The 27,643-nt window shown below is 48.3% G+C and overlaps 1 long non-coding RNA gene across 1 annotated transcript; it reads right to left on the minus strand.

Moving 5' to 3' along the window:
* Nucleotides 1–627: 627 nt before the first annotated feature.
* LOC148442505 (uncharacterized) lies at nt 628–13,259 on the minus strand. The gene is made up of 2 exons (XR_015875797.1): nt 13,185–13,259; nt 628–896 (listed from the first exon to the last, which is right to left on the minus strand). It is a non-coding gene; the product is annotated as an uncharacterized LOC148442505 (long non-coding RNA).
* Between the last annotated feature and the right edge of the window lie 14,384 nt (nt 13,260–27,643).

Genomic DNA, 27,643 nt, shown 5'->3' on the forward strand with positions numbered 1-27,643 from the left:
CCTCCGACCTCGCCCTTGCCGCTCTGCCTCCGACCTCCCCCCTGCCGCTCTGCCTCTGACCTCACTGCTGCCGCTCTGCCTCCGACCTCGCCACAGCCGCTCTGCTTCCGACCTCGCCCCCGCCGCTCTGCCTCCGACCTCACCCCCACCGCTCTGCCTCCGACCTCGCCCCTGCCGCTCTGCCTTCGACCTCTCCCCTGCCGCTCTGCCTCCGACCTCTCCCCTGCCGCTCTGCCTCCGACCTCGCTGCTCTGCCTCCGACCTCGCCGCTGCCGCTCTGCCTCCGACCTCGCCGCTCTGCCTCCGACCTCGCTGCTGCCGCTCTGCCTCCGACCTCGCCGCTGCCGCTCCGCCTCTGACCTCGCCGATGCCGCTCTGACATCTGAGGAAATTGACTTTTAGGCTAAATGGGTATATACTGCAGTTCCTGGCCCTGTGCCTTAGTACAATAAGTATCTACTTTCTTCTATTAGTCAGTATATTGTTATTCGCATTGTTGGCGTAGGTGCGCGAGGAGGACAATAAATGTGAGCTAGAAGAAGGAAGACAAGTTTCTCATCACATTACAGCTACTGTGGAAATAGCGATATCGCAAAATGCGTCATAAAAATGTCTAACGCAGAAGAATTGGAAAAAACAAGTAAACATTTATTGTTCAGAAAACTGAATGATTACGTTTTGTTATTTTATTCATTTAACACATTATTGTGATCTGTTCATTCTACAGTAAGGACTCTACGTCTGTCAGATCGCTGTGGACGGACAGACGGATGGTCGGACGGCATACATAATGACCATTACTAATCCCGATGCCGCATGGAAGGAAAAGGCTGAGACCGGCTCTGGGTGTTACTTAGTCCTTCTTGGATCCTTGTTTCCTCAGCTGAGCTCGAAATCTGAAGGAAAAACAACACACAAATATTATATATATATATATATTATAAATATAAACTATACACATATAATAAATATAAACTATACACATATAATAAATATAAACTATACACATATAATAAATATAAACTATACACATATAATAAATATAAACTATACACATATAATAAATATAAACTATACACATATAATAAATATAAACTATACACATATAATAAATATAAACTATACACATATAGCATCGGCCACTGTCTGTGTCCAGCAATAAAGGCCCCTTTCCGCTGTTTTCAGCTACATTTACGCGACCTCCCCGCCTCCAGCAATGCGCTGGTCACAGCGGCAGTGCGCATTTCCATCAGCCCTGTACCCAGTGCATGTGGTTGCCACTAAATAATAGCCCAATGGCAGCCTACAAAGGGCGCTTGTCATCATTATTATCATTATTATCATTATTATTATTGCTACACATCAAAGTTTATGGAGAAGCGAATGGTTTTTCTTCAGGCTGTTGATGGTCTACAGAGCAAACTCTGATGGGCGAATGGGAAAGATTGGGGTTCTCCTTTCCGAGCGCGGGCCAGGTGTATGAATATGCGCTACTGCTACATCACATGGCCATAAGTAACATCACACCCGTTTGTGATCGCGTACAACTCTGATGGCGGCGAATCGGCACATGCTCAGCATCTGTACTGAGCGGGTGCCGATCATGATTTGCGGACGATATTAGTCCTATATTTATCACTTTGCCTACACCCTTTATACTCATTATATGTATGTTTTGTCTTAGTAAGTCTGAATATAAAATATGATATTTATAGAAGCATTTTTACCTGTTCTGTCCTATTTACTTCTGGGAGCAGCATTGTGTACAGGAAGTCTCCCCCTAGAGTTTGGAATGTGGCTGCGGGGTCGTGCGCTGATGGTGGTGATAAGGGCGGGTGACAGTCAGCGGATGTGGCTGAGGTCAGGTCTCACTATATGCGCAGGGTGTTGTCACGCTGACATACCCCACATTCACTATGGACGCCAACACAACCCTCTTTCATGCTCTTGTTATTTCCCACCTAGACTACTGCAATCTCTCCCTCTCTGGCCATTCTGTAACCCGACTCGCCCCAATACAGTCTATCATGAATGCTGTTGCTCAGCTCATTCTGTGTTTCCTCCCCTCCGTCTCACCTCCTCTCCCTCCTGCCCTGTCCTCTCCTCCACTGACTGCTGCCTCACCTCCTCTTCCTCCTGAACTGTCCGCTCCTCCACTGTCTGCGGCCTCAGCTCAGCCCTAATCACCTCCTCTCCCTCCTGTCCACTCCTCCACTAAATGCTGCCTCACCTCCTCTCCCTCCCACCCTGTCCACTCCTCCACTGACTGCTGCCTCAGCCCAGCCCTAATCACCTCCTCTCCCTCCTGCCCTGTCCGCTCCTCCACTGACTGCTGCCTCACCTTCTCTCCCTCCTGCCCTGTCCACTCCACCACTGACTGCTGCCTCACCTCCTCTCCCTCCTGCCCTGTCCACTCCTCCACTGACTGCTGCCTCAACTCCTCTCCCTCCTGCCCTGTCCACTCCTCCACTGACTGCTGCCTCACCACCTCTCCCTCCTGCCCTGTCCACTCCTCCACTGACTGCTGCCTCACCTCCTCTCCTGCCCTGTTCACTCCTCCACTGTCTGCTGCCTCAGCTCAGCCCTAATCACCTCCTCTTCCTCCTGTCCTGTCCACTCCTCCACTGACTGCTGCCTCACCTCCTCTCCCTCCCACCCTGTCCCCTCCTCCACTGACTGCTGCCTCACCTCCTCTCCCTCCCACCCTGTCCCCTCCTCCACTGACTGCTGCCTCTCCCTCCTGCCCTGTCCGCTCCTCCACTGACTGCTGCCTCATCTCCTCTCCCTCCTGCCCTGTCCGCTCCTCCATTGACTGCTGCCTCACCTCCTCTCCCTCCTGCCCTGTCGCTCCTCCACTGACTGCTGCCTCACCTCCTCTCCCTCCTGCCCTGTCCACTCCTCCACTGATTGCTGCCTCATCTCCTCTCCCTCCTGCCCTGTCCGCTCCTCCACTGACTGCTGCCTCATCTCCTCTCCCTCCTGCCCTGTCCACTCTGCCACTGACTGCTTCCTCACCTCCTCTCCCTCCTGCCTTGTCCACAACTCCACTGACTGCTGTCACACCTCCTCTCCCTCCTGCCCTGTCCACTCCTCCACTGACTGGTGTCTCATCTCCTCTCCCTCCTGCCCTGTCCACTCCTCCACTGACTGCTGCCTCACCTCCTCTCCCTCCTGCCCTGTCCACTCCTCCACTGACTGCTGTCTCACCTCCTCTCCCTCCTGTCCTATCCACTCCTCCACTGACTGCTGCCTCACCTCCTCTCGCTCCTGCCGTGTCCACTCATCCACTGACTGCTGCCTCAGCTCAGCACTAATCACCTCCTCTCCCTCCCACTATGTCCACTCCTCCCTGGACTGGTGTCTCATCTCCTCTCCCTCCTGCCCTATCCACTCTGCCACTGACTGCTGTCTCACCTCCTCTCCCTCCTGCCTTGTCCACTCCTCCACTGACTGCTGTCTCACCTCCTCTACCTCCTGCCCTGTCCACTCCTCCACTGACTGCTGCCTCACCTCCTCTCCCTCCTGCCCTGTCCACTCCTCCACTGACTGGTGTCTCATCTCCTCTCCCTCCTGCCCTGTCCACTCCTCCACTGACTGCTGCCTCACCTCCTCTCCCTCCTGCCCTGTCCACTCCTCCACTGACTGCTGCCTCACCTCCTCTCCCTCCTGCTGTGTCCACTCCTCTACTGACTGCTGCCTCAGGCTCAGCCCTAATCACCTCCTCTCCCTCCTTCCCTGTCCACTCCTCCACTGACTGCTGCCTCACCTACACTGTGGTCACCTCCTCTCATTCCAGCATAAAAAATTTCTCCCATGCTGTCTTCTACTCTGGACCTCATTCCTTCGCCTTATGAAACTATTTTATACAAGCCTGTCAGCACTTTGTGTCTTGCTACATATATGTAATTTGCTTTTTTTGTACGACACTGTGGACCCCTTGTGGTGCCATAAGTCAACAAAAATAATAAAATACGATGTAGCATTTTGGTTTCCCCTGGAACTAAGGGGCTGCAGCATGAAAACCAGCCCCAGACCAATCTTCCTCCTCCCCCATCGCACATTACAGTTGGCAGCGCACATTTAGGCAAGAAGCGTTATCTGGCTATTCGCCAAACATAATTATGCCCAGGAGACTGGCAGAAAGTGAAGTACAATGCGTCACTCCTAAGAACGCATTACACCGATCCAGAGCCCGATGGGGGTTGGTTCTATACCAGATAAACAGACGCCTGGCATTGCACATGGTGATCTGAGGTTTGTGTGCGGCTGCCATAAAAACACAATCCGTACAGCTACCAATGAGCATTTCATCCACATGACGTGTGGGGCTCAGTAGTCTGCAGTCCCGCAACGTGCGATCTCCGGGCTGTACATTGGATTTTAAGGCCTAGTTAGTAATGGCTGTGGCTCAATGGTCAAGCACACTAATAAGACTATAATTTGTGGGACAAGATTATCAAAATCACTACCAGGACACATGTAATACAGACAGTCCCGGTGACCCCTCACTCTCAGGACACATGTAATATAGACAGTCCCGGTGCCCACTCACTCTCAGGACACATGTAATACAGACAGTCCCCGTGTCCCCTCACTCTCAGGACACATGTAATACATACAGTCCCTGCGTCCTCTCACTCTCAGGACACATGTAATACATACAGTCCCTGCGTCCTCTCACTCTCAGGACACATGTAATACAGACAGTCCCTCTGTCCCCTCACTCTCAGGACACATGTAATACAGACAGTCCCGGGGTCCCCTCACTCTCAGGACACATGTAATACAGACAGTCCCGGTGCCCACTCACTCTCAGGACACATGTAATACAGACAGTCCCGGTGTCATCTCACTCTCAGGACACATGTAATACAGACAGTCCCGGTGCCCACTCACTCTCAGGACACATGTAATACAGACAGTCCCGGTGTCATCTCACTCTCAGGACACATGTAATACAGACAGTCTCAGTGTCCTCTCACTCTCAGGACACATGTAATACAGACAGTCCCGGAGTCCTCTCACTCTCAGGACACATATAATACAGACAGTCCCGGTGTCCCCTCACTCTCAGGACACATGTAATACAGACAGTCCCGGTGTCCCCTCACTCTGTCCTGTGTCTCCTCACTCTCAGGACACATGTAACACAGACAGTCCTCTCACTCTCAGGACACATGTAATACAGACAGTCCCAGTGTCCCCTCACTCTCAGGACACATGTAATACAGACAGTCCCAATGTACCCTCACTCTCAGGACCCATGTAATACAGACAGTCCCGGTGCCAACTCACTCTCAGGACACATGTAATACAGACAGTCCCGGTGTCCCCTCACTCTCAGGACACATGTAATACAGACAGTCCCGGTGTCCCCTCCCTCTCAGGACACATGTAATACAGACAGTCCTGGTATCCCCTCACTCTCAGGACACATGTAATACAGACAGTCCTAGTGTTCCCTCACTCTCAGGACACATGTAATACAGACAGTCCTGGTATCCCCTCCCTCTCAGGACACATGTAATACAGACAGTCCTGGTATCCCCTCCCTCTCAGGACACATGTAATACAGACAGTCCCAGTGTCCCCTCACTCTCAGGACACATGTAATACAGACAGTCCTGGTGTCCCCTCACTCTCAGGACACATGTAATACAGACAGTCCCGGTGTCCCCTCACTCTCAGGACACATGTAATACAGACAGTCCTAGTGTTCCCTCACTCTCAGGACACATGTAATACAGACAGTCCTGGTGTCCTCTCACTCTCAGGACACATGTAATACAGACAGGCCCAATGTACCCTCACTCTCAGGACACATGTAATATAGACAGTCCCAATGTACCCTCACTCTTTAGACACATGTAATATAGACAGTCCCAGTGTCCCCTCACTCTCAGGACACATGTAATATAGACAGTCCCAGTGTCCCCTCACTCTCAGGACACATGTAATATAGACAGTCCCAGTGTCCCCTAACTCTCAGGACACATGTAATACAGACAGTCCTGGTGTCCTCTCACTCTCAGGACACATGTAATACAGACAGTCCTGGTGTCCCATCACTCTCAGGACACATGTAATACAGACAGTCCTGGTGTCCTCTCACTCTCAAGACACATATAATACAGACAGTCCCGGTGTCCCCTCACTCTCAGGACACATGTAATACAGACAGTCCCGGTGTCCCCTCACTCTGTCCTGTGTCTCCTCACTCTCAGGACACATGTAACACAGACAGTCCTCTCACTCTCAGGACACATGTAATACAGACAGTCCCAGTGTCCCCTCACTCTCAGGACACATGTAATACAGACAGTCCCAATGTACCCTCACTCTCAGGACCCATGTAATACAGACAGTCCCGGTGCCAACTCACTCTCAGGACACATGTAATACAGACAGTCCCGGTGTCCCCTCACTCTCAGGACACATGTAATACAGACAGTCCTGGTATCCCCTCACTCTCAGGACACATGTAATACAGACAGTCCTAGTGTTCCCTCACTCTCAGGACACATGTAATACAGACAGTCCTGGTATCCCCTCCCTCTCAGGACACATGTAATACAGACAGTCCTGGTATCCCCTCCCTCTCAGGACACATGTAATACAGACAGTCCCAGTGTCCCCTCACTCTCAGGACACATGTAATACAGACAGTCCTGGTGTCCCCTCACTCTCAGGACACATGTAATACAGACAGTCCCGGTGTCCCCTCACTCTCAGGACACATGTAATACAGACAGTCCTAGTGTTCCCTCACTCTCAGGACACATGTAATACAGACAGTCCTGGTGTCCTCTCACTCTCAGGACACATGTAATACAGACAGGCCCAATGTACCCTCACTCTCAGGACACATGTAATATAGACAGTCCCAATGTACCCTCACTCTTTAGACACATGTAATATAGACAGTCCCAGTGTCCCCTCACTCTCAGGACACATGTAATATAGACAGTCCCAGTGTCCCCTCACTCTCAGGACACATGTAATATAGACAGTCCCAGTGTCCCCTAACTCTCAGGACACATGTAATACAGACAGTCCTGGTGTCCTCTCACTCTCAGGACACATGTAATACAGACAGTCCTGGTGTCCCATCACTCTCAGGACACATGTAATACAGACAGTCCTGGTGTCCTCTCACTCTCAGGACACATGTAATACAGACAGGCCCAATGTACCCTCACTCTCAGGACACATGTAATACAGACAGTCCCGGTGTCCCCTCACTCTCAGGACACATGTTTTAAGTGGTAATTCTGGCGAAATGGACTGTCATTATGCAATAGTGTAGGAACGTCCCAGTATTGCAATGAGCCCAACAGGAGGTGCAGGGTTGCTGGAAGAGTAAGGGGGGTATTCAATTAGGCTGCGAAAAGTTGAAAATGATGACGTAATTTTCGCCTATTTCAAATAACCCCGTATTAAATTTCAAGACTTTTCGCAGGTTCGAAAAGTCTTTGAAAGAAATGGGGATAAGTTTTCACCAAGTTTTACATGGCGAAAAAAAGTGCAGAATTGGGGTTTAGGGGTGCAGGTTTAAAAAAAAATAGTCAAAAAAAGTTAAAAATAAATAAAAAAAAGGGACACCCCAAAAAAATTATTTAAAATAAAATTTTGGAGAAATAAAAAGGGGAGCAGTGTTTAAAAATAGGGAAATAGGTTCAGGGGTATTCTGTAAGTATGCGGCAGGTGTTTTCTAGAATAGGCTATTAGCGGCAGGTGTATTATAGAATAGGCTATTAGCGGCAGGTGTATTATAGAATAGATTATTAGCGGCAGGTGTTTTCTAGAATAGATTATTAGTGGCAGGTGTATTCTAGAATAGATTATTAGCGGCAGGTGTATTCTAGAATAGATTATTAGCGGCAGGTGTATTATAGAATAGATTATTAGCGGCAGGTGTATTCTAGAATAGATTATTAGCGGCAGGTGTATTCTAGAATAGATTATTAGCGGCAGGTGTATTCTAGAATAGATTATTAGCGGCAGGTGTATTATAGAATAGGCTATTAGCGGCAGGTGTATTCTAGAATAGGCTATTAGCGGCAGGTGTATTCTAGAATAGGCTATTAGCGGCAGGTGTATTATAGAATAGATTATTAGCGGCAGGTGTCTTCTAGAATAGATTATTAGCGGCAGGTGTATTCTAGAATAGATTATTAGCGGCAGGTGTATTCTAGAATAGATTATTAGCGGCAGGTGTATTCTAGAATATATTATTAGCGGCAGGTGTATTATAGAATAGGCTATTAGCGGCAGGTGTCTTCTAGAATAGATTATTAGCGGCAGGTGTATTCTAGAATAGATTATTAGCGGCATGTGTATTCTAGAATAGATTATTAGCGGCAGGTGTATTATAGAATAGATTATTAGCGGCAGGTGTATTCTAGAATAGATTATTAGCGGCAGGTGTATTCTAGAATAGATTATTAGCGGCAGGTGTATTATAGAATAGATTATTAGCGGCAGGTGTATTCTAGAATAGATTATTAGCGGCAGGTGTATTATAGAATAGATTATTAGCGGCAGGTGTATTCTAGAATAGGTTATTAGCGGCAGGTGTTTTCTAGAATAGGCTATTAGCGGCAGGTGTATTCTAGAATAGATTATTAGCGGCAGGTGTATTCTAGAATAGATTATTAGCGGCAGGTGTATTCTAGAATAGATTATTAGCGGCAGGTGTATTCTAGAATAGATTATTAGCGGCAGGTGTATTATAGAATAGATTATTAGCGGCAGGTGTATTCTAGAATAGATTATTAGCGGCAGGTGTATTCTAGAATAGGCTATTAGCGGCAGGTGTATTCTAGAATAAATTATTAGTGGCAGGTGTATTCTAGAATAGGTTATTAGCAGCAGGTGTATTATAGAATAGATTATTAGTGGCAGGTGTATTCTAGAATAGATTATTAGCGGCAGGTGTATTATAGAATAGATTATTAGCGGCAGGTGTATTCTAGAATAGGTTATTAGCGGCAGGTGTATTCTAGAATAAATTATTAGTGGCAGGTGTATTCTAGAATAGGTTATTAGCAGCAGGTGTATTATAGAATAGATTATTAGTGGCAGGTGTATTCTAGAATAGATTATTAGCGGCAGGTGTATTATAGAATAGATTATTAGCGGCAGGTGTATTCTAGAATAGGTTATTAGCGGCAGGTGTATTCTAGAATAGGTTATTAGCGGCAGGTGTATTCTAGAATAGGTTATTAGCGGCAGGTGTATTCTAGAATAGGTTATTAGCGGCAGGTGTTTTCTAGAATAGGCTATTAGCGGCAGGTGTATTCTAGAATAGGTTATTAGCGGCAGGTGTATTCTAGAGTAGAATATTAGCGGCTGGTGTTTTCTAGAATAGGTTATTAGCGGCAGGTGTTTTCTAGAATAGGCTATTAGCGGCAGGTGTATTCTAGAATAGGTTATTAGCGGCAGGTGTATTCTAGAATAGGTTATTAGCGGCAGGTGTATTATAGAATAGATTATTAGCGGCAGGTGTATTCTAGAATAGATTATTAGCGGCAGGTGTATTCTAGAATAGGCTATTAGCGGCAGGTATTTTCTAGAATAGATTATTAGCGGCAGGTGTATTATAGAATAGATTATTAGCGGCAGGTGTATTCTAGAATAGGTTATTAGCGGCAGGTGTTTTCTAGAATAGGCTATTAGCGGCAGGTGTATTCTAGAATAGATTATTCGCGGCAGGTGTATTCTAGAATAGATTATTAGCGGCAGGTGTATTCTAGAATAGATTATTAGCGGCAGGTGTATTCTAGAATAGATTATTAGCGGCAGGTGTATTATAGAATAGATTATTAGCGGCAGGTGTATTCTAGAATAGATTATTAGCGGCAGGTGTAGTCTAGAATAGATTATTAGCGGCAGGTGTATTCTAGAATAAATTATTAGTGGCAGGTGTATTCTAGAATAGGTTATTAGCAGCAGGTGTATTATAGAATAGATTATTAGTGGCAGGTGTATTCTAGAATAGATTATTAGCGGCAGGTGTATTATAGAATAGATTATTAGCGGCAGGTGTATTCTAGAATAGGTTATTAGCGGCAGGTGTATTCTAGAATAGGTTATTAGCGGCAGGTGTATTCTAGAATAGGTTATTAGCGGCAGGTGTTTTCTAGAATAGGCTATTAGCGGCAGGTGTATTCTAGAATAGGTTATTAGCGGCAGGTGTATTCTAGAGTAGAATATTAGCGGCTGGTGTTTTCTAGAATAGGTTATTAGCGGCAGGTGTTTTCTAGAATAGGCTATTAGCGGCAGGTGTATTCTAGAATAGGTTATTAGCGGCAGGTGTATTCTAGAATAGGTTATTAGCGGCAGGTGTTTTCTAGAATAGGTTATTAGCGGCAGGTGTATTCTAGAATAGGTTATTAGCGGCAGGTGTTTTCTAGAATAGGTTATTAGCGGCAGGTGTTTTCTAGAATAGGCTATTAGTGGCAGGTGTATTCTAGAATAGATTATTAGCGGCAGGTGTATTCTAGAATAGATTATTAGCGGCAGGTATTTTCTAGAATAGATTATTAGCGGCCGGTGTTTACTAGAATAGATTATTAGCGGCAGGTGTATTCTAGAATAGATTATTAGCGGCAGGTATTTTCTAGAATAGATTATTAGCGGCCGGTGTATACTAGAATAGATTATTAGCGGCAGGTGTTTTCTAGAATAGGCTATTAGTGGCAGGTGTATTCTAGAATAGGCTATTAGCGGCAGGTGTATTCTAGAATAGATTATTAGCGGCAGGTGTATTCTAGAATAGATTATTAGCGGCAGGTGTATTCTAGAATAGGCTATTAGCGGCAGGTGTATTCTAGAATAGGCTATTAGCGGCAGGTGTATTCTAGAATAGGCTATTAGCGGCAGGTGTATTCTAGAATAGGCTATTAGCGGCAGGTGTTTTCTAGAATAGATTATTATGGCAGGTGTTTTCTAGAATAGATTATTAGCGGCAGGTGTTTTCTAGAATAGATTATTAGCGGTAGGTGTTTTCTAGAATAGGTTATTAGCGGCCGATGTTTTCTAGAATAGATTATTAGCGGCAGGTGTATTATAGAATAGGCTATTAGCGGCAGGTGTATTCTAGAATAGGCTATTAGCGCCAGGTGTTTTCTAGAATAGGCTATTAGCGGCAGGTATTTTCTAGAATAGAATTATAGCGGCAGGTGTATTCTAGAATAGGCTATTAGCGGCAGGTGTATTCTAGAATAGATTATTATGGCAGGTGTATTCTAGAATAGGCTATTAGCGGCAGGTGTATTCTAGAATAGGCTATTAGCGGCAGGTGTATTCTAGAATAGGCTATTAGCGGTAGGTGTTTTCTAGAATAGGCTATTAGTGGCAGGTGTATTATAGAATAGGCTATTAGCAGTAGGTGTATTCTAGAATAGATTATTAGCGGCAGGTGTCTTCTAGAATAGATTATTAGCGGCAGGTGTATTCTAGAATAGGCCATTAGTGGCAGGTGTATTCTAGAATAGGCTATTAGCGGCAGGTGTATTCTAGAATAGGCCATTAGTGGCAGGTGTATTCTAGAATAGATTATTAGCGGCAGGTGTATTCTAGAATAGGCTATTAGCAGTAGGTGTTTTCTTGAATAGGCCATTAGCGGCAGGTGTATTCTAGAATAGGCTATTAGTGGCAGATGTTTTCTAGAATAGGCCATTAGCGGCAGGTGTTTTCTAGAATAGGCCATTAGCGGCAGGTGTTTTCCAGAATAGGCCATTAGCGGCAGGTGCATTTTTACAGAATTTAAAAAAAATGACTTTAGGGACTTAAAAATATGCTAGCACCCATTTTCATGTACCCCAAATTTGATGGGACCACTTAAAAAAATAACCTACGTGCTCTTCTGCATGACTTCTTCAATGTCAGGAAAAATACACCTGCCACGGCTATTTAAAAACCTGACTTTCTTCTGCAGGCAAAAACAGGGGTACCCACAGTGATCCCCCATGTCTGGACATCTTTAGGGGGGCCCTACAATTATTTCACGAAAATTCCAGTTTTTTTTTCATAGATTCCAATTCCCGTTTTTGCTCAATTTAAACTGAATACGGGGATAAAGCGGGCACGTGCCCGATACTATATCCCTGGAAAATCATGGACTTTTCCCTCCATAATTGGAAACGGGCCTAAAGGTGGTTAATGTTCGCCACCTGGTGGCAGTAGTGGGAACTGCACATATACAGATACACAGAAGAGCTTTTGTAGAGCTGGGCGCATTTATGCCAGGAACACATGCAGGAAAAAGCGGAATTCCCTGCATACCCTCAGTCAGATGCACCCGTGTCTGTGTCTGCAGGGTTAGGTCAGGAGTAACTGCGCCATGATACAGAGAGAGCGCAGGCATAGCGTAGCGATGTGACTTTACAGCTTACACAGGTAAATGTGGAATTCACATTACCCTATTTATACACAATATAACACTGCAATCAGCTGTCATTAGTATCTGCTCTGTTATTAATAAATGCGAAAGTTACAATTACAATGTAAAATAGAATGAAATATAGACACAAGTGCAAGATAAAAGATCACATTCGACCCACTGACATATAAGCATCTGTTACTTTCCTCCATAATAAGTAAATGGCATTCCGAGTTTCTGCCGCAGTCAGATGGGAACGTCTATGTAATAACTGGACTAGATGACGCAACGTCATATAACACAGCAGCAAAGTACTGACAGACGGGGGGAGAAAACACACCGGGGGTAATAACCGTAATAACGAGATAGTGCTGCCGGGGTCATTACAAGCGGTACTGCGCCAGGGTCGCTGCGCCAGAGAGGGAAACGCTAAGGGCACATAGGGGGAATTCCAGTTTTATACTAGTTTGGGTAAAGCTGAAGCGAAGGGGCCGTCCGTTTTCTATCTTGTTCTAGCGCTAACATAACCAGTGATGGCCAAGTATAACGGACTGCGACACCATTATAACACTGCGTCCTACTGCGTGGCCTGCGCTTGCCACCTCTGTTCCGCCTCTCTGAGTACAATATCGTCCGGGTCTGCATATTGGCATTTGCGCACGTGTTTTTGGCTGTATAGCTAAGACACACATGGATCCAACTCTACATAACCGTAACATACTAGGAACACTCTCATCATTATAATACTTATTACAGTCACTAGATATTGGCCTCAGGGACTGATCAGCAAATATCGTACCTGGCTCTAATCGCTGCCAACCGATTGGTGATGAGTGAGACATAATGATCCAGCAGCGCCTGGGGGGAGAGGAGCATATTAGGGATGAGAGGGGTCTGAGGACAGGGGACAGGTCATAGTATACAGGAGATATAGGATACACATATTATACAGAGGTCACTACATTATTATTACCACCAACCCACCTCCGCTTCCCTCTCAGCGAGACCCCTCATATCACTCACTATATTATTACCACCAACCCACCTCCGCTTCCCTCTCAGCGAGACCCCTCATATCACTCACTATATCATTAGCACCAACCCACCTCCGCTTCCCTCTCAGCGAGACCCCTCATATCACTTACTATATTATTACCACCAACCCACCTCCACCTCCCTCTCAGCGAGACCCCTCATATCATTCACTATATTACCACCAACCCACCTCCGCTTTCCTCAGCGAGACCCCTCATATCACTCACTATATTATTACCCCCAACCCACCTCCGCTTCCCTCTCAGCGAGACCCCTCATATCATTCACTATATTATTACCACCAACCCACCTCCGCTTCCCTCTCAGCGAGACCCCTCATATCATTCAATATATCATTACCACCAACCCACCTCCACTTCCCTCTCAGCGAGACCCCTCATATCACTCACTATATTATTACCACCAACCCACCTCCGCATCCCTCTCAGCGAGACCCCTCATATCACTTACTATATTATTACCACCAACCCACCTCCACCTCCCTCTCAGCGAGACCCCTCATATCACTCACTATATTATTACCCCCAACCCACCTCCGCTTCCCTCTCAGCGAGACCCCTCATATCACTTACTATATTATTACCACCAACCCACCTCCGCTTCCCTCAGCGAGACCCTCATATCACTCACTATATCATTACCACCAACCCACCTCCACCTCCCCCTCAGCGAGACCCCTCATATCATTCACTATATTATTACCACCAACCCACCTCCACCTCCCTCTCAGCGAGACCCCTCATATCATTCACTATATTATTACCACCAACCCACCTCCACCTCCCTCTCAGCGAGACCCCTCATATCATTCACTATATCATTACCACCAACCCACCTCCACCTCCCTCTCAGCGAGACCCCTCATATCATTCACTATATCATTACCACCAACCAACCTCCGCTTCCCTCTCAGCGAGACCCCTCATATCATTCACTATATTACCACCAACCCAGCTCCGCTTCCCTCTCAGCGAGACCCCTCATATCATTCACTATATTATTACCACTAACCCATCTCCGCTTCCCTCTCAGCGAGACCCCTCATATCATTCACTATATTATTACCACCAACCCAGCTCCGCTTCCCTCTCAGCGAGACCCCTCATATCATTCACTATATTATTACCACCAACCCACCTCCGCTTCCCTCTCAGTGAGACCCCTCATATCATTCACTATATTACCACCAACCCAGCTCCGCTTCCCTCTCAACGAGACCCCTCATATCACTCACTATATTATTACCACCAACCCACCTCCACCTCCCTCTCAGCGAGACCCCTCATATCACTCACTATATTATTACCACCAACCCACCTCCGCTTCCCTCTCAGCGAGACCCCTCATATCACTCACTATATTATTACCCCCAACCCACCTCTGCTTCCCTCTCAGCGAGACCCCTCATATCATTCACTATATTATTACCACCAACCCACCTCCACCTCCCTCTCAGCGAGACCCCTCATATCATTCACTATATTATTACCACCAACCCACCTCCGCTTCCCTCTCAGCGAGACCCCTCATATCATTCACTATATCATTACCACCAACCCACCTCAGCTTCCCTCTCAGCGAGACCCCTCATATCATTCACTATATTATTACCACCAACCCACCTCCACCTCCCTCTCAGCGAGACCCCTCATATCATTCACTATATCATTACCACCAACCCACCTCCACCTCCCTCTCAGCGAGACCCCTCATATCACTTACTATATTATTACCACCAACCCACCTCCGCTTCCATCTCAGCAAGACCCCTCATATCATTCACTATATCATTACCACCAACCCACCTCCGCTTCCCTCTCAGCGAGACCCCTCATATCATTCACTATATCATTACCACCAACCCACCTCCACCTCCCTCTCAGCGAGACCCCTCATATCACTTACTATATTATTACCACCAACCCACCTCCACCTCCCTCTCAGCGAGACCCCTCATATCACTTACTATATTATTACCACCAACCCACCTCCGCTTCCCTCTCAGCGAGACCCCTCATATCATTCACTATATTATTACCACCAACCCACCTCCACTTCCCTCTCAGCGAGACCCCTCATATCACTCACTATATTACCACCAACCCACCTCCGCTTCCCTCTCAGCGAGACCCCTCATATCATTCACTATATTATTACCACCAACCCACCTCCGCTTCCCTCTCAGCGAGACCCCTCATATCATTCACTATATTATTACCACCAACCCACCTCCGCTTCCCTCTCAGCGAGACCCCTCATATCATTCACTCACTATATTATTACCACCAACCCACCTCCGCTTCCCTCTCAGCGAGACCCCTCATATCACTCACTATATTATTACCACCAACCCACCTCCGCTTCCCTCTCAGCGAGACCCCTCATATCATTCACTATATTATTACCACCAACCCACCTCCGCTTCCCTCTCAGCGAGACCCCTCATATCATTCACTATATTATTACCACCAACCCACCTCCGCTTCTCTCTCAGCGAGACCCCTCATATCACTCAGTATATTATTACCACCAACCCACCTCCGCTTCCCTCTCAGCGAGACCCCTCATATCATTCACTATATTATTACCCCCAACTCACCTCCGCTTCCCTCTCAGCGAGACCCCTCATATCACTCACTATATCATTACCACCAACCCACCTCCGCTTCCCTCTCAGCGAGACCCCTCATATCACTCACTATATTACCACCAACCCACCTGCGCTTCCCTCTCAGCGAGACCCTCATATCACTCACTATATTATTACCACCAACCCACCTCCGCTTCCCTCTCAGCGAGACCCCTCATATCACTCACTATATTACCACCAACCCACCTGCGCTTCCCTCTCAGCGAGACCCCTCATATCACTCACTATATCATTACCACCAACCCACCTCCGCTTCCCTCTCAGCGAGACCCCTCATATCACTCACTATATTACCACCAACCCACCTGCGCTTCCCTCTCAGCGAGACCCCTCATATCACTCACTATATTATTACCACCAACCCACCTCCGCTTCCCTCTCAGCGAGACCCCTCATATCACTCACTATATTATTACCACCAACCCACCTCCGCTTCCCTCTCAGCGAGACCCCTCATATCATTCACTCACTATATTATTACCACCAACCCACCTCCGCTTCCCTCTCAGCGAGACCCCTCATATCACTCACTATATTACCACCAACCCACCTCCGCTTCCCTCTCAGCGAGACCCCTCATATCATTCACTATATCATTACCACCAACCCACCTCCGCTTCCCTCTCTGCGAGACCCCTCATATCATTCACTATATCATTACCACCATCCCACCTCCGCTTCCCTCTCAGCGAGACCCCTCATATCAATCACTATATTACCACCAACCCACCTCCGCTTCCCTCTCAGCGAGACCCCTCATATCACTCACTATATTACCACCAACCCACCTCCGCTTCCCTCTCAGCGAGACCCCTCATATCACTCACTATATTATTACCACCAACCCACCTCCGCCTCCCTCTCAGCGAGACCCCTCATATCACTCACTATATTATTACCACTAACCCACCTGCGCTTCCCTCTCAGCGAGACCCCTCATATCACTCACTATATTATTACCACCAACCCACCTCCGCTTCCCTCTCAGCGAGACCCCTCATATCACTCAATATATTATTACCACCAACCCACCTCCGCTTCCCTCTCAGCGAGACCCCTCATATCATTCACTCACTATATTATTACCACCAACCCACCTCCGCTTCCCTCTCAGCGAGACCCCTCATATCACTCACTATATTACCACCAACCCACCTCCGCTTCCCTCTCAGCGAGACCCCTCATATCATTCACTATATCATTACCACCAACCCACCTCCGCTTCCCTCTCTGCGAGACCCCTCATATCATTCACTATGTCATTACCACCATCCCACCTCCGCTTCCCTCTCAGCGAGACCCCTCATATCAATCACTATATTACCACCAACCCACCTCCGCTTCCCTCTCAGCGAGACCCCTCATATCACTCACTATATTACCACCAACCCACCTCCGCTTCCCTCTCAGCGAGACCCCTCATATCACTCACTATATTATTACCACCAACCCACCTCCGCCTCCCTCTCAGCGAGACCCCTCATATCACTCACTATATTATTACCACCAACCCACCTCCGCCTCCCTCTCAGCGAGACCCCTCATATCACTCACTATATTATTACCACTAACCCACCTCCACCTCCCTCTCAGCGAGACCCCTCATATCACTCACTATATTATTACCACCAACCCACCTCCGCTTCCCTCTCAGCGAGACCCCTCATATCATTCACTATATTATTACCACCAACCCACCTCCGCTTCCCTCTCAGCGAGACCCCTCATATCACACTATATTATTACCACCAACCCACCTCCGCCTCCCTCTCAGCGAGACCCCTCATATCACTCACTATATTATTACCACCAACCCACCTCCGCTTCCCTCTCAGCGAGACCCCTCATATCACTCACTATATTATTACCACCAACCCACCTCCGCTTCCCTCTCAGCGAGACCCCTCATATCACTCACTATATTATTACCACCAACCCACCTCCGCCTCCCTCTCAGCGAGACCCCTCATATCACTCACTATATTATTACCACCAACCCACCTCCGCCTCCCTCTCAGCGAGACCCCTCATATCACTCACTATATTATTACCACTAACCCACCTCCACCTCCCTCTCAGCGAGACCCCTCATATCACTCACTATATTATTACCACCAACCCACCTCCGCTTCCCTCTCAGCGAGACCCCTCATATCATTCACTATATTATTACCACCAACCGACCTCCGCTTCCCTCTCAGCGAGACCCCTCATATCACACTATATTATTACCACCAACCCACCTCCGCCTCCCTCTCAGCGAGACCCCTCATATCACTCACTATATTATTACCACCAACCCACCTCCGCTTCCCTCTCAGCGAGACCCCTCATATCACTCACTATATTATTACCACCAACCCACCTCCGCTTCCCTCTCAGCGAGACCCCTCATATCACTCACTATATTATTACCACCAACCCACCTCCGCTTCCCTCTCAGCGAGACCCCTCATATCATTCACTATATTATTACCCCCAACACACCTCCGCTTCCCTCTCAGCGAGACCCCTCATATCACTCACTATATTATTACCACCAATCCACCTCCGCTTCCCTCTCAGCGAGACCCCTCATATCACTCACTATATTATTACCACCAACCCACCTCCGCTTCCCTCTCAGCGAGACCCCTCATATCATTCACTATATTATTACCACCAACCCACCTCCGCTTCCCTCTCAGCGAGACCGCTCTTATCATTCACTATATTATTACCACCAACCCACCTCCGCTTCCCTCTCAGCGAGACCCCTCATATCACTCACTATATCATTACCACCAACCCACCTCCGCTTCCCTCTCAGCGAGACCCCTCATATCACTCACTATATTATTACCACCAACCCACCTCCGCTTCCCTCTCAGCGAGACCCCTCATATCATTCACTATATTATTACCACCAACCCACCTCCGCTTCCCTCTCAGCGAGACCCCTCATATCACTCACAATATTATTACCACCAACCCACCTCCGCTTCCCTCTCAGCGAGACCCCTCATATTACTCACTATATTATTACCACCAACCCACCTCCGCTTCCCTCTCAGCGAGACCCCTCATATCACTCACTATATTATTACCACCAACCCACCTCCGCTTCCCTCAGCGAGACCCCTCATATCATTCACTATATTACCACCAACCCACCTCCGCTTTCCTCAGCGAGACCCCACATATCACTCACTATATCATTACCACCAACCCACCTCCACTTCCCTCTCAGCGAGACCCCTCATATCACTCACTATATCATTACCACCAACCCACCTCCGCTTCCCTCTCAGCGAGACCCCTCATATCACTCACTATATTATTACCACCAACCCACCTCCGCTTCCCTCTCAGCGAGACCCCTCATATCATTCACTATATCATTAGCACCAACCCACCTCCGCTTCCCTCTCAGCGAGACCCCTCATATCACTCACTATATCATTACCACCAACCCACCTCCGCTTCCCTCTCAGCGAGACCCCTCATATCACTTACTATATTATTACCACCAACCCACCTCCGCTTCCCTCTCAGCGAGACCCCTCATATCACTCACTATATTATTACCACCAACCCACCTCCGCTTCCCTCTCAGCGAGACCCCTCATATCACTCACTATATTATTACCACCAACCCACCTCCGCCTCCCTCTCAGCGAGACCCCTCATATCACTCACTATATTATTACCACCAACCCACCTCCGCCTCCCTCTCAGCGAGACCCCTCATATCACTCACTATATTATTACCACTAACCCACCTCCACCTCCCTCTCAGCGAGACCCCTCATATCACTCACTATATTATTACCACCAACCCACCTCCGCTTCCCTCTCAGCGAGACCCCTCATATCATTCACTATATTATTACCACCAACCCACCTCCGCTTCCCTCTCAGCGAGACCCCTCATATCACACTATATTATTACCACCAACCCACCTCCGCCTCCCTCTCAGCGAGACCCCTCATATCACTCACTATATTATTACCACCAACCCACCTCCGCTTCCCTCTCAGCGAGACCCCTCATATCACTCACTATATTATTACCACCAACCCACCTCCGCTTCCCTCTCAGCGAGACCCCTCATATCACTCACTATATTATTACCACCAACCCACCTCCGCCTCCCTCTCAGCGAGACCCCTCATATCACTCACTATATTATTACCACTAACCCACCTCCACCTCCCTCTCAGCGAGACCCCTCATATCACTCACTATATTATTACCACCAACCCACCTCCGCTTCCCTCTCAGCGAGACCCCTCATATCATTCACTATATTATTACCACCAACCCACCTCCGCTTCCCTCTCAGCGAGACCCCTCATATCACACTATATTATTACCACCAACCCACCTCCGCCTCCCTCTCAGCGAGACCCCTCATATCACTCACTATATTATTACCACCAACCCACCTCCGCTTCCCTCTCAGCGAGACCCCTCATATCACTCACTATATTATTACCACCAACCCACCTCCGCTTCCCTCTCAGCGAGACCCCTCATATCACTCACTATATTATTACCACCAACCCACCTCCGCTTCCCTCTCAGCGAGACCCCTCATATCATTCACTATATTATTACCCCCAACTCACCTCCGCTTCCCTCTCAGCGAGACCCCTCATATCACTCACTATATTATTACCACCAATCCACCTCCGCTTCCCTCTCAGCGAGACCCCTCATATCACTCACTATATTATTACCACCAACCCACCTCCGCTTCCCTCTCAGCGAGACCCCTCATATCATTCACTATATTATTACCACCAACCCACCTCCGCTTCCCTCTCAGCGAGACCGCTCTTATCATTCACTATATTATTACCACCAACCCACCTCCGCTTCCCTCTCAGCGAGACCCCTCATATCACTCACTATATCATTACCACCAACCCACCTCCGCTTCCCTCTCAGCGAGACCCCTCATATCACTCACTATATTATTACCACCAACCCACCTCCGCTTCCCTCTCAGCGAGACCCCTCATATCTTTCACTATATTATTACCACCAACCCACCTCCGCTTCCCTCTCAGCGAGACCCCTCATATCACTCACTATATTATTACCACCAACCCACCTCCGCTTCCCTCTCAGCGAGACCCCTCATATTACTCACTATATTATTACCACCAACCCACCTCCGCTTCCCTCTCAGCGAGACCCCTCATATCACTCACTATATTATTACCACCAACCCACCTCCGCTTCCCTCAGCGAGACCCATCATATCATTCACTATATTACCACCAACCCACCTCCGCTTTCCTCAGTGAGACCCCACATATCACTCACTATATCATTACCACCAACCCACCTCCGCTTCCCTCTCAGCGAGACCCCTCATATCACTCACTATATCATTACCACCAACCCACCTCCGCTTCCCTCTCAGCGAGACCCCTCATATCACTCACTATATTATTACCACCAACCCACCTCCGCTTCCCTCTCAGCGAGACCCCTCATATCACTCACTATATTATTACCACCAACCCACCTCCGCTTCCCTCTCAGCGAGACCCCTCATATCATTCACTATATCATTAGCACCAACCCACCTCCGCTTCCCTCTCAGCGAGACCCCTCATATCACTCACTATATCATTACCACCAACCCACCTCCGCTTCCCTCTCAGCGAGACCCCTCATATCACTTACTATATTATTACCACCAACCCACCTCCGCTTCCCTCTCAGCGAGACCCCTCATATCACTCACTATATTATTACCACCAACCCACCTCCGCTTCCCTCTCAGCGAGACCCCTCATATCACTCACTATATCATTACCACCAACCCACCTCCGCTTCCCTCTCAGCGAGACCCCTCATATCACTCACTATATTATTACCCCCAACCCACCTCCGCTTCCCTCTCAGCGAGACCCCTCATATCATTCACTATATTATTACCCCCAACTCACCTCCGCTTCCCTCTCAGCGAGACCCCTCATATCACTCACTATATTATTACCACCAATCCACCTCCGCTTCCCTCTCAGCGAGACCCCTCATATCACTCACTATATTATTACCACCAACCCACCTCCGCTTCCCTCTCAGCGAGACCCCTCATATCACTCACTATATTATTACCACCAATCCACCTCCGCTTCCCTCTCAGCGAGACCCCTCATATCACTCACTATATTACCACCAACCCACCTCCGCTTCCCTCTCAGCGAGACCCCTCATATCATTCACTATATTATTACCACCAACCCACCTCCACCTCCCTCTCAGCGAGACCCCTCATATCACTCACTATATCATTACCACCAACCCACCTCCGCTTCCCTCTCAGCGAGACCCCTCATATCACTCACTATATCATTACCACCAACCCACCTCCGCTTCCCTCTCAGCGAGACCCCTCATATCATTCACTATATTACCACCAACCCAGCTCCGCTTCCCTCTCAGCGAGACCCCTCATATCATTCACTATATTATTACCACCAACCCATCTCCGCTTCCCTCTCAGCGAGACCCCTCATATCATTCACTATATTATTACCACCAACCCACCTCCGCTTCCCTCTCAGCGAGACCCCTCATATCATTCACTATATCATTACCACCAACCCACCTCCGCTTCCCTCTCAGCGAGACCCCTCATATCATTCACTATATTATTACCACCAACCCACCTCCGCTTCCCTCTCAGCGAGACCCCTCATATCATTCACTATATCATTACCACCAACCCACCTCCGCTTCCCTCTCAGCGAGACCCCTCATATTATTCACTATATTATTACCACCAACCCACCTCCGCTTCCCTCTCAGCGAGACCCCTCATATCATTCACTATATTATTACCACCAACCCAGCTCCGCTTCCCTCTCAGCGAGACCCCTCATATCACTTACTATATTATTACCACCAACCCACCTCCACCTCCCTCTCAGCGAGACCCCTCATATCACTCACTATATTATTACCACCAACCCACCTCCGCTTCCCTCTCAGCGAGACCCTCATATCATTCACTATATTATTACCACCAACCCACCTCCGCTTCCCTCTCAGCGAGACCCCTCATATCATTCACTATATTATTACCACCAACCCACCTCCGCTTCCCTCTCAGCGAGACCCCTCATATCATTCACTATATTATTACCACCAACCCACCTCCGCTTCCCTCTCAGCGAGACCCCTCATATCATTCACTATATTACCACCAACCCAGCTCCGCTTCCCTCTCAGCGAGACCCTCATATCACTTACTATATTATTACCACCAACCCACCTCCACCTCCCTATCAGCGAGACCCCTCATATCACTCACTATATTATTACCACCAACCCACCTCCGCTTCCCTCTCAGCGAGACCCCTCATATCACTCACTATATTATTACCACCAACCCACCTCCGCTTCCCTCTCAGCGAGACCCCTCATATCATTCACTATATTATTACCACCAACCCACCTCCGCTTCCCTCTCAGCGAGACCCCTCATATTACTCACTATATTATTACCACCAACCCACCTCCGCTTCCCTCTCAGCGAGACCCCTCATATCATTCACTATATTATTACCACCAACCCACCTCCGCTTCCCTCTCAGCGAGACCCCTCATATCACTCACTATATCATTACCACCAACCCACCTCCGCTTCCCTCTCAGCGAGACCCCTCATATCACTCACTATATTACCACCAACCCACCTGCGCTTCCCTCTCAGCGAGACCCCTCATATCACTCACTATATTATTACCACCAACCCACCTCCGCTTCCCTCTCAGCGAGACCCCTCATATCACTCACTATATTATTACCACCAACCCACCTCCGCTTCCCTCTCAGCGAGACCCCTCATATCATTCACTCACTATATTATTACCACCAACCCACCTCCGCTTCCCTCTCAGCGAGACCCCTCATATCACTCACTATATTACCACCAACCCACCTCCGCTTCCCTCTCAGCGAGACCCCTCATATCATTCACTATATCATTACCACCAACCCACCTCCGCTTCCCTCTCTGCGAGACCCCTCATATCATTCACTATATCATTACCACCATCCCACCTCCGCTTCCCTCTCAGCGAGACCCCTCATATCAATCACTATATTACCACCAACCCACCTCCGCTTCCCTCTCAGCGAGACCCCTCATATCACTCACTATATTACCACCAACCCACCTCCGCTTCCCTCTCAGCGAGACCCCTCATATCACTCACTATATTATTACCACCAACCCACCTCCGCCTCCCTCTCAGCGAGACCCCTCATATCACTCACTATATTATTACCACTAACCCACCTCCACCTCCCTCTCAGCGAGACCCCTCATATCACTCACTATATTATTACCACCAACCCACCTCCGCTTCCCTCTCAGCGAGACCCCTCATATCACTTACTATATTATTACCAACAACCCACCTCCGCTTCCCTCAGCGAGACCCTCATATCACTCACTATATCATTACCACCAACCCACCTCCACCTCCCCCTCAGCGAGACCCCTCATATCATTCACTATATTATTTCCACCAACCCACCTCCACCTCCCTCTCAGCGAGACCCCTCATATCATTCACTATATTATTACCACCAACCCACCTCCACCTCCCTCTCAGCGAGACCCCTCATATCATTCACTATATCATTACCACCAACCAACCTCCGCTTCCCTCTCAGCGAGACCCCTCATATCATTCACTATATTACCACCAACCCAGTTCCGCTTCCCTCTCAGCGAGACCCCTCATATCATTCACTATATTATTACCATTAACCCATCTCCGCTTCCCTCTCAGCGAGACCCCTCATATCATTCACTATATTATTACCACCAACCCAGCTCCGCTTCCCTCTCAGCGAGACCCCTCATATCATTCACTATATTATTACCACCAACCCACCTCCGCTTCCCTCTCAGCGAGACCCCTCATATCATTCACTATATTACCACCAACCCAGCTCCGCTTCCCTCTCAACGAGACCCCTCATATCACTTACTATATTATTACCACCAACCCACCTCCACCTCCCTCTCAGCGAGACCCCTCATATCACTCACTATATTATTACCACCAACCCACCTCCGCTTCCCTCTCAGCGAGACCCCTCATATCACTCACTATATTATTACCCCCAACCCACCTCTGCTTCCCTCTCAGCGAGACCCCTCATATCATTCACTATATTATTACCACCAACCCACCTCCACCTCCCTCTCAGCGAGACCCCTCATATCATTCACTATATTATTACCACCAACCCACCTCCGCTTCCCTCTCAGCGAGACCCCTCATATCATTCACTATATCATTACCACCAACCCACCTCAGCTTCCCTCTCAGCGAGACCCCTCATATCATTCACTATATTATTACCACCAACCCACCTCCACCTCCCTCTCAGCGAGACCCCTCATATCATTCACTATATTATTACCACCAACCCACCTCCGCTTCCATCTCAGCAAGACCCCTCATATCATTCACTATATCATTACCACCAACCCACCTCCGCTTCCCTCTCAGCGAGACCCCTCATATCATTCACTATATCATTACCCCCAACCCACCTCCACCTCCCTCTCAGCGAGACCCCTCATATCACTTACTATATTATTACCACCAACCCACCTCCACCTCCCTCTCAGCGAGACCCCTCATATCACTTACTATATTATTACCACCAACCCACCTCCGCTTCCCTCTCAGCGAGACCCCTCATATCATTCACTATATTATTACCACCAACCCACCTCCACTTCCCTCTCAGCGAGACCCCTCATATCACTCACTATATTACCACCAACCCACCTCCGCTTCCCTCTCAGCGAGACCCCTCATATCATTCACTATATTATTACCACCAACCCACCTCCGCTTCCCTCTCAGCGAGACCCCTCATATCATTCACTATATTATTACCACCAACCCACCTCCGCTTCCCTCTCAGCGAGACCCCTCATATCATTCACTATATTATTACCACCAACCCACCTCCGCTTCCCTCTCAGCGAGACCCCTCATATCATTCACTCACTATATTATTACCACCAACCCACCTCCGCTTCCCTCTCAGCGAGACCCCTCATATCACTCACTATATTATTACCACCAACCCACCTCCGCTTCCCTCTCAGCGAGACCCCTCATATCATTCACTATATTATTACCACCAACCCACCTCCGCTTCCCTCTCAGCGAGACCCCTCATATCATTCACTATATTATTACCACCAACCCACCTCCGCTTCTCTCTCAGCGAGACCCCTCATATCACTCACTATATTACCACCAACCCACCTGCGCTTCCCTCTCAGCGAGACCCCTCATATCACTCACTATATCATTACCACCAACCCACCTCCGCTTCCCTCTCAGCGAGACCCCTCATATCACTCACTATATTACCACCAACCCACCTGCGCTTCCCTCTCAGCGAGACCCCTCATATCACTCACTATATTATTACCACCAACCCACCTCCGCTTCCCTCTCAGCGAGACCCCTCATATCATTCACTATATTATTACCACCAACCCAGCTCTGCTTCCCTCTCAGCGAGACCCCTCATATCATTCACTATATTATTACCACCAACCCACCTCCGCTTCCCTCTCAGCGAGACCCCTCATATCATTCACTATATTACCACCAACCCAGCTCCGCTTCCCTCTCAACGAGACCCCTCATATCACTTACTATATTATTACCACCAACCCACCTCCACCTCCCTCTCAGCGAGACCCCTCATATCACTCACTATATTATTACCACCAACCCACCTCCGCTTCCCTCTCAGCGAGACCCCTCATATCACTCACTATATTATTACCCCCAACCCACCTCTGCTTCCCTCTCAGCGAGACCCCTCATATCATTCACTATATTATTACCACCAACCCACCTCCACCTCCCTCTCAGCGAGACCCCTCATATCATTCACTATATTATTACCATCAACCCACCTCCGCTTCCCTCTCAGCGAGACCCCTCATATCATTCACTATATCATTACCACCAACCCACCTCAGCTTCCCTCTCAGCGAGACCCCTCATATCATTCACTATATTATTACCACCAACCCATCTCCACCTCCCTCTCAGCGAGACCCCTCATATCATTCACTATATTATTACCACCAACCCACCTCCGCTTCCATCTCAGCAAGCCCCCTCATATCATTCACTATATCATTACCACCAACCCACCTCCGCTTCCCTCTCAGCGAGACCCCTCATATCATTCACTATATCATTACCCCCAACCCACCTCCACCTCCCTCTCAGCGAGACCCCTCATATCACTTACTATATTATTACCACCAACCCACCTCCACCTCCCTCTCAGCTAGACCCCTCATATCACTTACTATATTATTACCACCATCCCACCTCCGCTTCCCTCTCAGCGAGACCCCTCATATCATTCACTATATTATTACCACCAACCCACCTCCACTTCCCTCTCAGCGAGACCCCTCATATCACTCACTATATTACCACCAACCCACCTCCGCTTCCCTCTCAGCGAGACCCCTCATATC

This window comes from Taudactylus pleione, unplaced genomic scaffold, assembly GCF_031769625.1.
Source record: "Taudactylus pleione unplaced genomic scaffold, aTauple2 ptg001487l, whole genome shotgun sequence".
Classification (NCBI taxonomy): domain Eukaryota; kingdom Metazoa; phylum Chordata; class Amphibia; order Anura; family Myobatrachidae; genus Taudactylus; species Taudactylus pleione.